The sequence below is a fragment of the Lissotriton helveticus genome, chromosome 5_1 (genome assembly GCF_964261635.1).
Source record: "Lissotriton helveticus chromosome 5_1, aLisHel1.1, whole genome shotgun sequence".
NCBI classification, from domain to species: Eukaryota; Metazoa; Chordata; class Amphibia; order Caudata; family Salamandridae; genus Lissotriton; species Lissotriton helveticus.
In genome coordinates this window covers 999,019,544-999,032,866 of record NC_136065.1, presented here as the reverse complement: position 1 = coordinate 999,032,866, position 13,323 = coordinate 999,019,544, and positions in this window count along the sequence as shown.

The following is a 13,323-nucleotide window of genomic DNA, read 5'->3' as shown; positions in this document are numbered from 1 at the left end:
TCGTTCTTCTAGATTAGACAGATTTTTGAAGGTACTGGTTGGCGTTTGCCACAATTTCTGTATGTCTTCTTTGACCGCCTTCTCAAAGGTAGCTACTTGGGGTGGTATAGAGTGGATAGGAGGTAAGAAACTGGACTTAGGCCTAAGTCCAGTATTCTTTTCTCTTGTCTCTATGTCAGTAGTTACTTTGTCTTTAAAGAAGTAATGTAAACGTAGTTTACGAAAGAAGTTGGCCAACTCAGCTTGAAGTTTAAAGGGATCACCTTTGTCAGTGATGACATATCCTAAGCCTTTATTCAAGACCACTTCTTCTAGGATGGAGAGTGTTTTCGAACTGAGGTTGATCACTAAGCTTGGTTGATCACCAATGGTCACGGGCGAGAGGTCCCTCTCATCTGACTCCGTGTCCCTGTGTGTGGTCCTGATTGATCCTCCCATTGTACCTGAGGTTGTGTGTTGTTTCTTCTTTTGCCTCGCGTGCGGCGCTGGCCAAACCCTAAAAAAGGGGGGCTGTTAAAGTTCTGATAACCTGAAAAAGGTCCAACTGGGGGTTGCATAGGATATTGAAAGGGCCCTGGAGGACCTCAAGGGTTAGATGGCCACCATGGTTGTTGGTGTTGTTGTCCTCTATGGTATTGTAAGCGTGTAGGACAGCCTTGTCCCCTGCCTGGATGGAAAGAGGAACCAGCAGTGTCTGAGTCACTACCGGAATCAGTACTAGATCCTGAATAATTTGAGCCATAGAATCTTCCATTTCTCTTGAATTCAGGTGCTTTATAAGAATCACTAGTATAGGGATATACTACTTCCATTTTGAATTTCTCTAAGTCTTTTTTGAACTTTTCTACTTTTGTTTGCAGAATAGAATCATTAAATTCTTTATTGTTCTTATTGCATTCTTCCGATTGCTTTTTGAAAAGGGCCAGAGCTATAGTGGTTCTAATCTGTCCTTCAAGGACCTGGATTTCTATTAGAATAGCATCTGCTACCCTCTTGGCGGTGCTGATTATAAGAATTAACCAGTCTCTGGTGCACCGCCAAGCTATTAGAGACCAGTCCTTGAGGAAGGCCTTATCTGTCAAAAAAAGTCTCGGCGCGTTCCTGACAATTAAACCAGGTGGGGCACAGCTAGCTCTTAAATATTCTGCCATGATAATTCCATGCACGGCTGTACGTGAATATGATTTTTTTAAAGTTAGTGCTTTGGCCCAATCATCTGTCGGAACCGACGATGGACCTGGCAATGACTCCAATATACTCTGCATGTTGTCTAAAATCGATTGAAAGACTGGGTCATCAAATGTTAACCCTTGGCGTTCGGCCATAGTGATAAGACCGACGATTGCAATTAAAGAACCAGGGCGGGGAACTCAAACAAGAAAAAGGCTGAAAGAAAAAATTAATTAATTCGAACAACGTAATTAAGAAAACTACCTATGAAGTGTAGTTAGTATAAAGAAGACCCGCAGCCAGCAGCTGCTCATACTAAGAAAACATCAACGGGGGTTGGAGGGTCAATGGGAAGTTTAAAGACCTACCCAGGTTGTTATCCCTAAATATACAATCTGTAAATACACAAAAACCTGGGTGTCTGATAGGAAACAAATGTGTTCCAAGGACCGTACACTATATCGGGTCTGTAAAATTTCTAACTAGATGACCGAATGGTCTTGATATAAAGTTTAATAATCCGACGCATGTAACCACCAGCAAGAGTAGGTGAGACCCAAGATCCAGAGATGGATTACCATCAAAATCTTGTTGGTGATCTGATTTTTCTCATCTGGTCATCCACAGGACCGGGCTGGTGTGTCTCTAAGTCAATGAGACTACTTCCAGAACCGCCTGGTAGGACTGGGATCAAGCCCACAATCGCTTGTCTGACCATGCGTGGGATCACCAAATGGAACAAAGTGCAGTGCAAAGGGTGAAAGTGTAAGCAAAGTGAAGTTAAAAAGGAATAGAGGGCTCACAGTAAGGAAGCTTTAATAACTGTAAGTCTCTTTCTATTTAAAAACCAGAACAGCGCAAAACTGCAGTATAAACAAATGACTGCTTAAGGGCCAACATGTTTCTGCCAAACAGGGGAAATACTCCCTTGGCTTTCATCAGGGCCTCTGTTCTTAAGGACTTTTGCTACTGCTAGTGTAAACCACACTCATAAACAAAAAAAGAAATAACAGTGACAACTTTAAAGGATATATTGCTTATTCCTCCATGTCAGCTGGTGTATAAATCACCTACAAAAATGCAAGATGGTATAAGTGCATCGGAAATAAAACAGTATAATACAGTTTAAAAGAGGAGCATGATAGTTCCTTACTCACCCATCTCGACAGGGGAAATTACCTCACCTCACCTGAACCAAGCTCCGAGTAAGGTAGGCCACGCTCTAGGGACAAGAAAAGGCAACCCAAATCAAGAAAAAGCAAAAAACTGGGCTTATCTTCGTGTATGGAATCCCTATCATTAACTTATCCTTAGTCTAATGTTCTGACAGCCAGTGTCTAGCTAGGCTCACCCACAGGTACTAGAACTGCCTCATCTCGGTAGGTAATGATATAAATATGGGCTTCAAGATTAACTCAGACCCAATATCACAGAGGTTACACTCACCTCTCCGTCGTTGCCCCAGGCTAAGTCTGAGGTTGGGGGAGGCAACGTGTGGGCGGGGTGAGGCTCCATTTATAGGCACGTATTTCTTAGTGTGCTCCTGTCACCGCGTGCTGTGAGAACACGCCTCTGTTCTTAGTAGCCGCTAAAATGCACCAAATCTTGCCGGTTACGTGGTCACCTTAGGCTAGATAATCACGTTATCAAAACCACTTCGGGATCTCTTGCGGCCGATAACGGGGGTGTGTTTTGGTTTACGCGGCGTTTCCGAGAACCATGACGCGTAATTGCGCGAGATTTGGACCGAACTACAGAAGATGGGAATTGTAGTTCAAGTTGAAGGCGCGCGCGACCAATGGACCTAAAACTCCAAATAATGGAAGTTGTAGTCCAGGGTGAAATACGCGCGAGGATAAGTGATTCATAATCTTATTCCTCTTAACAGTAACCGATCGAAAACAACATGTCAAGAAAAATAAAACTTAGTAGAGCCAAAAGTGCATCACGAGTGCCTAGTTATAGCATGCAAATAACGGTATGTTTCGATAAAAGACTTAGCAAAAAACATACAGAAGGCAGAACACGGGTACCGTACCCGGATACAAAAGAGTCCAATTACAGAAAAATGAATAAAATGAAAGGCTGAGTCTTAAATATATATTCCTTATAATAAGATATATTATGATGTCAAATGTCAATAAGACATCAGAGGTCATTTTTGATGTCAACAGAAGGAACAAACACTCCTCACTGGGTCATGTGGACCACAAACTCATTCAGGTCAGAACTACCCTTCATGATAGTCAAGGGAATACGTGCAGTGGAAAAGATTGTTATTTATGTACACTGATATAGATCATTGGTTGAGATCTTGTCATGGAAGAAGTGGGCAATGTCGTCCCAAAGCTCCTATGAGGGTGTGAGGTTGTTTTCGCTGGCAGCCGGGTTGGAGAATTCCATAACGATGTTGAAAAATTCCTTGGTGTTGTTGGTGCTGGTTTCGTTGCTTGCGGCAAAACTGTCTTCTTTGTAGTCCTCAGCGGGCCGTGGTAGAGGTTGAGGGATGTCTTGAAGGCTTCTCTGTGGGAGGTGTCCTTGCTGGTGTGCTATCTCCTCTTCAACTGTTTGCTGTCTCGTTTTGCTGTTCTTAGTTCTTTGGTGTACCAATTGGCCTTTATGGAGAATTTTCTCTGGATGTTGCCCTTGATGGGGACGATGTTGTCTTCACAATTGGTGACCCAGGCTTTGAAGTTTTTCACTCCCTGATAGAGGATGGTGGCGGTAGCGGGGTTGGAGGTGTTGAGGGCATTGGCACAGCTGGTCTCTGAGATTTTGTTCCTTCTCCAGTGGGGGGCGCTGGTCATCTTGGGGATGGCGGTATGGGGGCCGGAAATGTGTAAGTGGACGATGGAGTGTTCGGTCCATGTGAGTTCTGTGACATGGCTGTATTTGACGCGGTTGCTGGAGATGAAAAGTGTGTCCTGCACTGTGTGTACGGTCGTCCATGATCTAGGTGAATCTGAGGCAGCTCATACTGTCGAGGAGGTGTGTGGCGTTTTTGTCGTTGTGGTCGTCAGTGTGGAAATTAAGGTAATCGAGAACGATGTAGTTCTTGGAGTCTAAGGCTAGGAGCGCAATGAAGTCTACAATGGTGTTGCAGAAGCTGGAACGCAGGCCAGGGGTTCGGTATGCAAAGGTGCCCCTGATGGTTGTCTTGTCCATGTGGAGCTTGAAATTGAGATGTTCCATGGGGGTGGTGGTGTTGCCGTTAGTGGTGTTGCAGTGGATGGTCTCTTTGTGGATGATGGCTGTTCCTCCTCCCGGCTTGTTGGTGCAGTCCTGGTGAGTGATTTTATATCTGTTGAGGTTCGCTGTGGCAATGTCTGGGGCGGATGTGCGGTTGAGCCACGTCTCAGTGAGGAAGACGATGTCAGGTGCGAGGGTGGATGGTGTATCTTCGGGGGCGCGAGAGCCAGGGGTTGTGGCGCTAGGCATGGTCCAGGTACAGACATAAATATTTACGGTAGCTTCTTTTTTTCTAGTTAAAAAAAACAGTATAGGCACACATTTTCATATGTGTATGCACATGTAACACTTAATGACACTTTCTGTAATTTTTAATGTAGATTTAATACATGAACTAAATAAACAAATTTTATTTGGAATAAGCGTGTCAGAACTGTGTAAAACAGACTGAAGTATTTTGTAAAGACATTTTAAGATAGCATATTTTAATCTTATTGATTTAAAAAAAAAAGAAATATAGCTAATCAGAGTAATTCAGGTGAAAAATGAACAAAGAGTAGCAGGATGAAGAGGTTTATTTTGCATAGATGGCAAGGAATGTATTTAAATAAATGCTAATGTGAGGTCTTTTATGTAAAGCAGGCCTACTTTTCAATGGGCGGAGGGTCTTCATGTTACTACAAAGCACAGTACCTGGGAGTAGAGTGATTTATGAGCCACGAGGAGCCCTGGAGTGAAATGCAAGTTTGCATTACACATGACAGACCTTGCATTTCTCTATTTATAGAAAATACATCTGTGTTCAAGCTGACATTTTCTTGTCTCTAATTGTTATTGCAAATACACTTATTTCCTTCTGTGAAGCTATCTAAATGGTCTTTAGAGGACGAGGCCTTCTTTAAATTCCCGAAATACGTACAAACATTACAACACATAAACCATAAGAGTGTCACGATTATATAACCCATAATATGACAGATTTGCAGCTTAGAAAAGTGTTGCCAACATCAGGTGTTAGTCTATCCCTCGCTGTTCCTGCTCTCTTCATCGACCTGTGATGGATGAAGTGCTGAATGAAAGTATAAGGTTTGAACATGTGGTTGTAACTTATACAGTGGCGCCAACACCCGAGGTAACCCACTGCCTCTTCCAGCTGCAGCGGTAAGGTAGCTTATTGTATTGGGCTCCCTGTAAGAGTTTGTGGGTAAAGTTATTCGAACCCTGCACGCTTTGGCTCAGTCGGGACAATAACATGAGTTACACTGAGCTGTGCTATCACCATGCTTGTTGTGTGTGGGCTCATTAGGAGCCTTTAGAGAGAAGAATTATTTTGAAAGATGATTATCCATTACTCTTACGTCAAAGCAGCATGATAGTGTGCTCCAATGCTCCGGTGGGTGGTGATATGTCGCCTCACAAGCGCCTCCTGGGCGGAAGTGGAGGATTACGGGCATCATACTTGGACCACCAGCCACAATCTCCCCTGCCAGCTGCTGGTCTGAACGCACTTGCACTGTTAAAGGCAGGCCACACTGATGAGAATCTCTCACAGGCCGTGACACTGGCTTCTCTTCACGTTTAGAGGAGAGTGAGTGTTATTTGGTAAAAAGGGAATGTGTGAGGGTGGTACTCGAGCCCCGTGTATTCATTATGTATTAAAAGAAGGTGAGGAGAAGCTACTGCTGAGAGTGGATGAGAAGGATAGTAAGACGCCAGGAATTTTTGATTTGTTCTGAGAAGGGTTCCCCTGAGGTTGATAAGGGAGGATGAAAGAACCCCAGGTATTTTTATTTTTAATGGGCAGTGGAAAAGGGACGATCTTCTGACGGTGGTGGAGGAGGGTTGAAGGATGGCTGGCATTTTTTGATTGGGCAGGGAGAGTTCATCTCAGGGTGGTGTGGAGGCTGGAAAGATGGCAGGTACTTTCAACACCTTGGCTGCGGTGCGAATTCCGCCACAGTGGTGGACATTCCATTCTTGGGTGTGGTTCGGACGGCCCCCAGCCGTCGAGCGCAGACGCCCACAGTGACTCATGACCGACGGGTGCCGTCATGAGCATGGAAGGGCTTAATGGGGGGTAAGGAAGACATGGCCTTTCTCTTCATGGCTCCGTGGTGACTTATCTACACCTGCTCCGATCTGATCAGGGCAGTGGTCGAAGTGGGGAATAAAAAGTAGGGGAACTGTGGGTGGAGAATCAAGGGGCGGGAATAACCGAAGATTGGATCAGTTGGCGGAGTCAGAGGTGTGGCTAGAAACCGCAAAACATACCAATTTTAGTATGTTTAGCAATTCATTGACCAGTTACAACTTATAACGTTATTTAATTCAAACAATGGATAAACATGTTTATTTGAGGTTTAATTCTGGAAAAAGCAATTACTCATAGGGCATACAGGTTTATGTAGAGCGTGCAAAATATAAGCAGGAACAATGGCATGGGCGCAAATTCAGGATGGCGAGTTTAAAAATTCAGGACAAGGGGTCAAAATTCAGGACAGAAATTCGGGGCAACAGGTATGCTTTGCAGACACAGCAATGGATGTCATGCAATAGTAAATAAATAAATAGGCATGAAACATAAGTACAGGTCACTTCTCCTACCCCGTCACCACTCCTTCCCAGTCAGTTCCCCTGTCCCGTCACCACTCCTGCCCGTTCACCGCTCCTGCCCGTTCACTGCTCCTCCCCGTTCACTGCTCCTCCCCATTCACCGCTCCTCCCCATTCACCGCTCCTGCCCGATCACTGCTTCTACCCATTCACCACTCCTGCTCATGCCTAATCACTGCTCCTACCCAATCACTACTCCCGCCCAGTCACTTCTCCTGCCCTGTCACTTTTCCTGCCCAGTCACTTCTCCTGCCCATCACTGCTCTTGCCCCGTCAACTCTCCTGCCCCGTCAACTCTCCTGCCCCGTCATTCTCCTGCCCCGTCACCGCTTCTGCCCCGTCACCACTCCTGCCCCGTCACCACTCCTCCCAGTCTATCGATCCTGCCCCATACAACGCTCCTATCCATTCACCGCTCCTACCCATTCACCTGCCCCGTCACTTCTTCTGCCCCGTCACTCTTCCTGCCCCGTCACTGCTCCTGCCCCATCCACTGCTCCTGCCCCGTTCACTGCTCCTGGCCCGTTCACTGCTCCTGCCCCGTTCACTGCTCCTGCCCCGTTCACCGCTCCTGCCCCGTTCACCGCTCCTGCCCCGTTCACCGCTCCTGCCCCGTTCACCGCTCCTGTCCTTTCACCGCTCCTGTCCTTTCACCGCTCCTGTCCTTTCACCGCGCCCGCCCGGTTACCGCTCCTGCTCATGCCCTCTCCTGCCCCGTCACTTCTTCTGCCCCGTCACTTCTTCTGCCCTATCACCGCTCCTGCCCAGTCACCTCTCCTGCCCGTTTACCTCTCCTGCCCGTTTACCTCTCCTGCCCTGTCACCTCTCCTGCCCTGTCACCTCTCCTGCCCTGTCACCTCTCCTGTCCCGTCACCTCTCCTGCCTAGTCACTTCTCCTGCCCAGTCACCTCTCCTGCCCGGTCCCCTCTCCTGCCCGGTCACCTCTCCTTTCCTGCTGCCTCTCTTGCCCCGTCACTGCTCCTGTCCCGTCACCGCTCCTGCCCCGTCACCGCTCCTGCCTTGTTCACCGCTCTTGCCCCATTCACTGCTCCTGCCCCGTTCACCGCTCCTGCCCCGTTCACCGCTCCTGCCCCGTTCACTGCTCCTGCCCCATTCACTGCTCCTGCCCCGTTCACTGCTCCTGCCCCGTTCACTGCTCCTGCCCTGTTCACCGCTCCTGCCCCGTTCACTGCCCCTGACCTTTCATTGCTCCCGCCCGATTACCGCTCCTGCTCATGCCTAATCACCACTCCTGCCCTCATGACAAAATGGTGAAATAATGCTGCCACAACATGTGTAGCGTTAACATGCATTTTTTGCCTTTTATTTCCACAGGATGTCAGCTCATTTTCTATAAATCCATCTTCAGATGCATAATTTAAAGATTTCAACAAGTGTTTCTAGGTCTATCGGATCAAAAAGATAACAGCTGTGTGGTCCATTTGACGAGGTTGCAATGGCCACAAGTTCAGGTAGGTTTACTTCAGGCCTGTTGAGCATGCAGCAGGGCTATACGGGACTGCCTTGCTTTCAAGTAAGGTTTTCCTTATTGCTGCAAAAAAAGACATATAGTGGATGTTAAAGTCCAATCCCAGACATATGGGATGGTGGTGCTATTTGTTGAGATAGTGTGCTTCTAGTTGTTTGTGTAACCGGAGGAAGGACAAAGAGCATCAGAGAGCTAGTGAGATTTCCCATTTATTTATGGTAGATAAGGTTTCATTCTCCAAGTTGCACATGACCAATAACTAGTGCAGAATTACGCTCAGTAAAAAGACTTCAGAATTGTTAAGTCCAGCCCACAAAAATTATAATCTGAATACCACTGCAGACTACTACAACTATTCATATCTATTTCCAGTTATCTTCCTTTTTTTTAAATAACCTACTCACCTCCCAGCACAATGCTGCTTAGGCTTCTAATACGAACAGGTCAGTGTTTTGCAACACCTGTGTAAACACATTTGAGAAGGTTGGAAGTTTTGAGCTGGTTGGCATTTACTACATCTGTTAATTAGAGGGTGAGATAAACTCACCATTCCTTCAATGTCGGTAGGGAAAACCTGCCTAAACTGAAAAATTAACATGCAGGTTTGGTGCGGTTTAAGAACCAAATCTGAATGTTACTCCCCAAAAACTTACCAAAAGGTGCTATTTTTCACACCTGACAAATAAATGCGCCGAATGTAAAGACAGATGACACACAGTGGTAAAGAGGAAATGTACATATATGCTTGAACCTGCTATTGGCTTAACACCTATATTTGTTTCTAAAGGCAGCGGGCGGCGCATTGTCATTCCAAAGGGGATAATCGGCCTCAATCGGAATGACAATGGGCCTCCCTCCGTCTGTGCGAGCTCAGGGAGGGGCTGCTTCTGTAGGAGCTCAGGGAGGGGCTGCTTCAGTCTCTGGAGTTCACAGAGAAGTGCGAGCAGCCCCTGGAAGCAGAAAAAAAAGTTGTCCTTTTTAAATTGGACTATTCTTTCTGTCAGTTGTCCTTTTTAAATTGGACTATTCTTTCTGTCCCGGGATGCTTTTTGGAATGAAAGAAGTAGGGGAACGGACCGAAATATTTTTTTTAAGTAGGGGCACGCCGTGCCCTTCCGTCCACGCCCACTTCTACCACTGGATCAGGGGTACTGGACTTGGGCTTGGCCAAACAACTGCATACAAATTTAGTTACGTAGTCGCCAATAATTTGAAGATTAAGACATCTTAGATAACTTGAACTTTGCTTTTGTTCCTCTTGTCTATTTGATTTGACGTGTAACCCCTCTGTAGAAAACAATCCCACTATTGAAAGCTACCATCTATAATTCTATATGTTATTGTCGCCCATTAAGACAAATCAGTTTGTGGGGACAGTAATGTAAATAGTCATTATTACATTCCTAACTATTGACAGAGTTATGTAAACAGTTTTTTACGCTGCATTTTAGCACTGTACATAACTTTTGTGGACAATGGCACATGAGGAGTTGTTCTGTGGCTATACAGGGATTCCCCTTCTTTGAAGAACAAACAAGGACTTACAAAGCAGCAGTCATTAAATGTCTCGGTGGTTCCTCTGCAATTGTCTTGTAAGACAATAACAGTTCTGAATTTAGGGGTGAAAGAGCTTGAAAAGAAAGACAGATGATCATTATCCCATCACACAATCTTGTGGAGTCCCCCCCAGTATTTTTCCCATCAGCACAATCACTTTACCCCAAGCCGTAGGAATACACACGCTTATGAACAATCCTAAAGAATACTGCTTGAAGTGTCCTATCACAAAAACGTTGGTCTTTGAAATCAATTACATCTTTGTCATGTTTACACGCGCCTTCTCACGTGCTATTTCTCGTGCTTACTTGTAATCTATTGTATGTTATTATTCAAAAGTGTATGTCTCATGCCACGGCACGATCTGTGATCGGGCCGTTCAGCTGGAGACATACGGTTAAGTCATTTGTTGTGCGCTGACCGGTGCTGCACTTCCTTCTCTTCGAATAAACTTGTGATTAATTCAACTAATTGAGTGTTTCATACTCAACAATCTTGTGTGGTTCACTATTTAGATATATGCTTTTATTGTAATTTTAACCAGATTAATTGTGTTATATTGTACATATAATGGTGGTTTGTTCCACCCATTTATGATTTTAAGAAAATCAAATAACAGTATATTTTCACTCGTTCTTTGTAGAAATACCACTATCTACACAGCATAAGCACTAACCCAGAAATTCAGCAAGTCAGTAGATGAGCACCCCCTGCTCTGTGCTCCTCAGCTTTATCGTGCTGTAATCACAGGAGTAACACATTGGATTGTTATTTGGAGTGGGTGACTACCCACCTCAAGAAGTAATCACATCTCTTGTCGGGAAGAACCCTTAAAGTCACTAATTTAATATGAACTCAACCCCCTCCCTGGAAGCTATGGCACAGAGCAGACAGGCTTAATTTAGGACAATGTGTAAATTATTTACTCTATATCAATACAGTAATAAAGTTAAAATGGAAAACAATAAAAATCCCAAACTGAATTACAAACAATAAAATAAAATCTAATCAACAAAATGAAACCAAATGACAAAAATTCAGTAAGAGGAGCCGAAGATATGATTTTTAATTTTTTTAAAGTAGCAATAGCACCAAGAAGAGAATCAATAGTAAAGGTAGACCGGAACTAAAGGGCAATATCAGGCCAACCGCTAAGGAACCTGGGTCAGATACACCAAGGTGATTGGTCCCAGTGAAAATCAGAAAGTTAAAAAGAATTCTAATATTCACCAGTCTGGCGGAAAAGTTTCAATAGTTTCCAAACTTTTTTTCTGGTTCCTGAACAACCGCTGGAGTACATTTTGAAAGCCCCCCTGGACCTCAAAGGACGCACTTTGAGACTCACAGGGCGTCAGGCAGAGCCAAAAACAGGGTGTGGTCCAGAGGCCGTATTACAGAAAGTGCCCCAGGGGCGCAACAGGCATGTGCGCCCACTTTGTGCGTCCTCAGGGGGGAACATCCTTTTCAACGCGGATGTTACCCTGCAGTGCTTTTACGATGCGTCCTTTACAACGCAAGTCGTAAGCACGACTTGCGCTGGAGGGCGCTAAAGGATAAAGAATAGTATATTTACTATTCCAACACCTTCCCTACTATCCACGGGGACTGGTGTTAGAATAGTAAATTATACTATTCACTATCCGCGCCCAACAACGCAAGTCGTTGTAACGACTTGCGTTGTTAAAGACGCGTTGTAAAGGCACGCGTTGAAATGGTACGCGTTGTACCGTCATACATCCTCCTCAGGGCACGTTGCTATTACAGAAGGGGCAGCAGATGCTTGTGCGGCCACATCTGTAATACAGAAAGAGATGGTGCACCATCGCTTTCTCAAGAGAGCATTCCTTCATTTGCATGGGGGCATTGCCCCATGCAAATGAGTTAATCTCTTTGCCTCTGCAACTTTATTATATATGAGGGCACTGAGGCAAAGAAACTGTCAGTAGGCGCACTGTCAGTGCTCCCACTAATGGCAGCCCTGTGGAAGGGGGGAAAGGGGGTCCTTTGTACCCCCCATACATCCCCTTGCTCACGGCACCCGCCTGCAAGGGGATCTTACATTCCTTGTTAAAGTTCAGGCGGGTTGCCGTCTGCACAGAGAAACACGGAGCAGCTTCTCCATATTTCTCTTGAATACACCTCCCCAAGGGCTGTGTGATTTCGCGGCTGCCCTGAAAGCAGTGCCTTTTACATGATAGGGTGCACTTTTTGTTTTTGCACCCGGTGCACCTGCTTAAACCTGTGCCGGATCGCAAACAGGAAAAGTGTGCCCTATCTATAATAGGGCTCCAGGTCCAGTTGACACTAGTTATCTGGATACTTCCAGGAAAAGACCTCTTGCAACTTGTTGTCTACCTGTAGCCCGACAGAGGGTCAGCCAACTGAGACTTAGAGTCAACTTTTTTGCCCAGAGATGTGACAAGTCAAGTCCTTCAGGCCTACTTTCAGGTCACAGACAACAGATCCAGTACTCTTGTGATCTCTACCCGGTTGTGAAAGTGCTCTAAAGTGGGACCCTGGAGGTGCCATATTTTTCAAACTTGATTTTGCGATGTGATATTAAATCAAAAATTATTGTTGGTAAGGATGATATGTGAAACTTGAAACATGGAGCATTTATGATATGTGTTGTTAAAATTAGTACGGTTATAATTTTTGTAATTGTATAACTTTGATAATAAGCTCTAGTTATGCTTACTTAAGGTATGTTTTCTTGCATTTCAGATGGTTTTAATAAATTGAATGTGGGATTCAACAATTTTAATCCTGAAGAAGGTGTTGGCCCCCAAACATTGTGCCCACCGAAACGCGTCGATGCCCTCCGTTGAAGTACTTTAAGTTGTGGTGATAACAACTCTGTTTGAAAGTATCGTTTGGATATCAGAGTAGGATTATAACTGTCACTATTGTACTGACTTCGTGCTATTAGGATTTATCCATTCCTTTGGCCTTTTTTGTTTCCCACGAACATAGTGTTATGAGTTTTTTTATCGTGTATTAATATGTGAATGTATTTTTTAATTGTGTCTAATAGCAAGAAAAGATAGGCTTTTTTAATGATATAAATTGAATAAACTGTCGTATTTTTATCAATCCAATCTCTGTGCTCCTGTTCAAATGAGTGTTTGTGGTGAACTGAGTGGTTCTACATTATAAGGTTGTACGCAAAAGGGAATCTATTTCTGACAGGTGCCATATTAATACCTGCCCACAATTTAAATAGTAGTTCCTGTTTGCCTTACGGCTTATAGGCCCAAAATGCCTTGTGTCTGGGCATTTTCAAGATTGCGAATCGCTATGGCCATA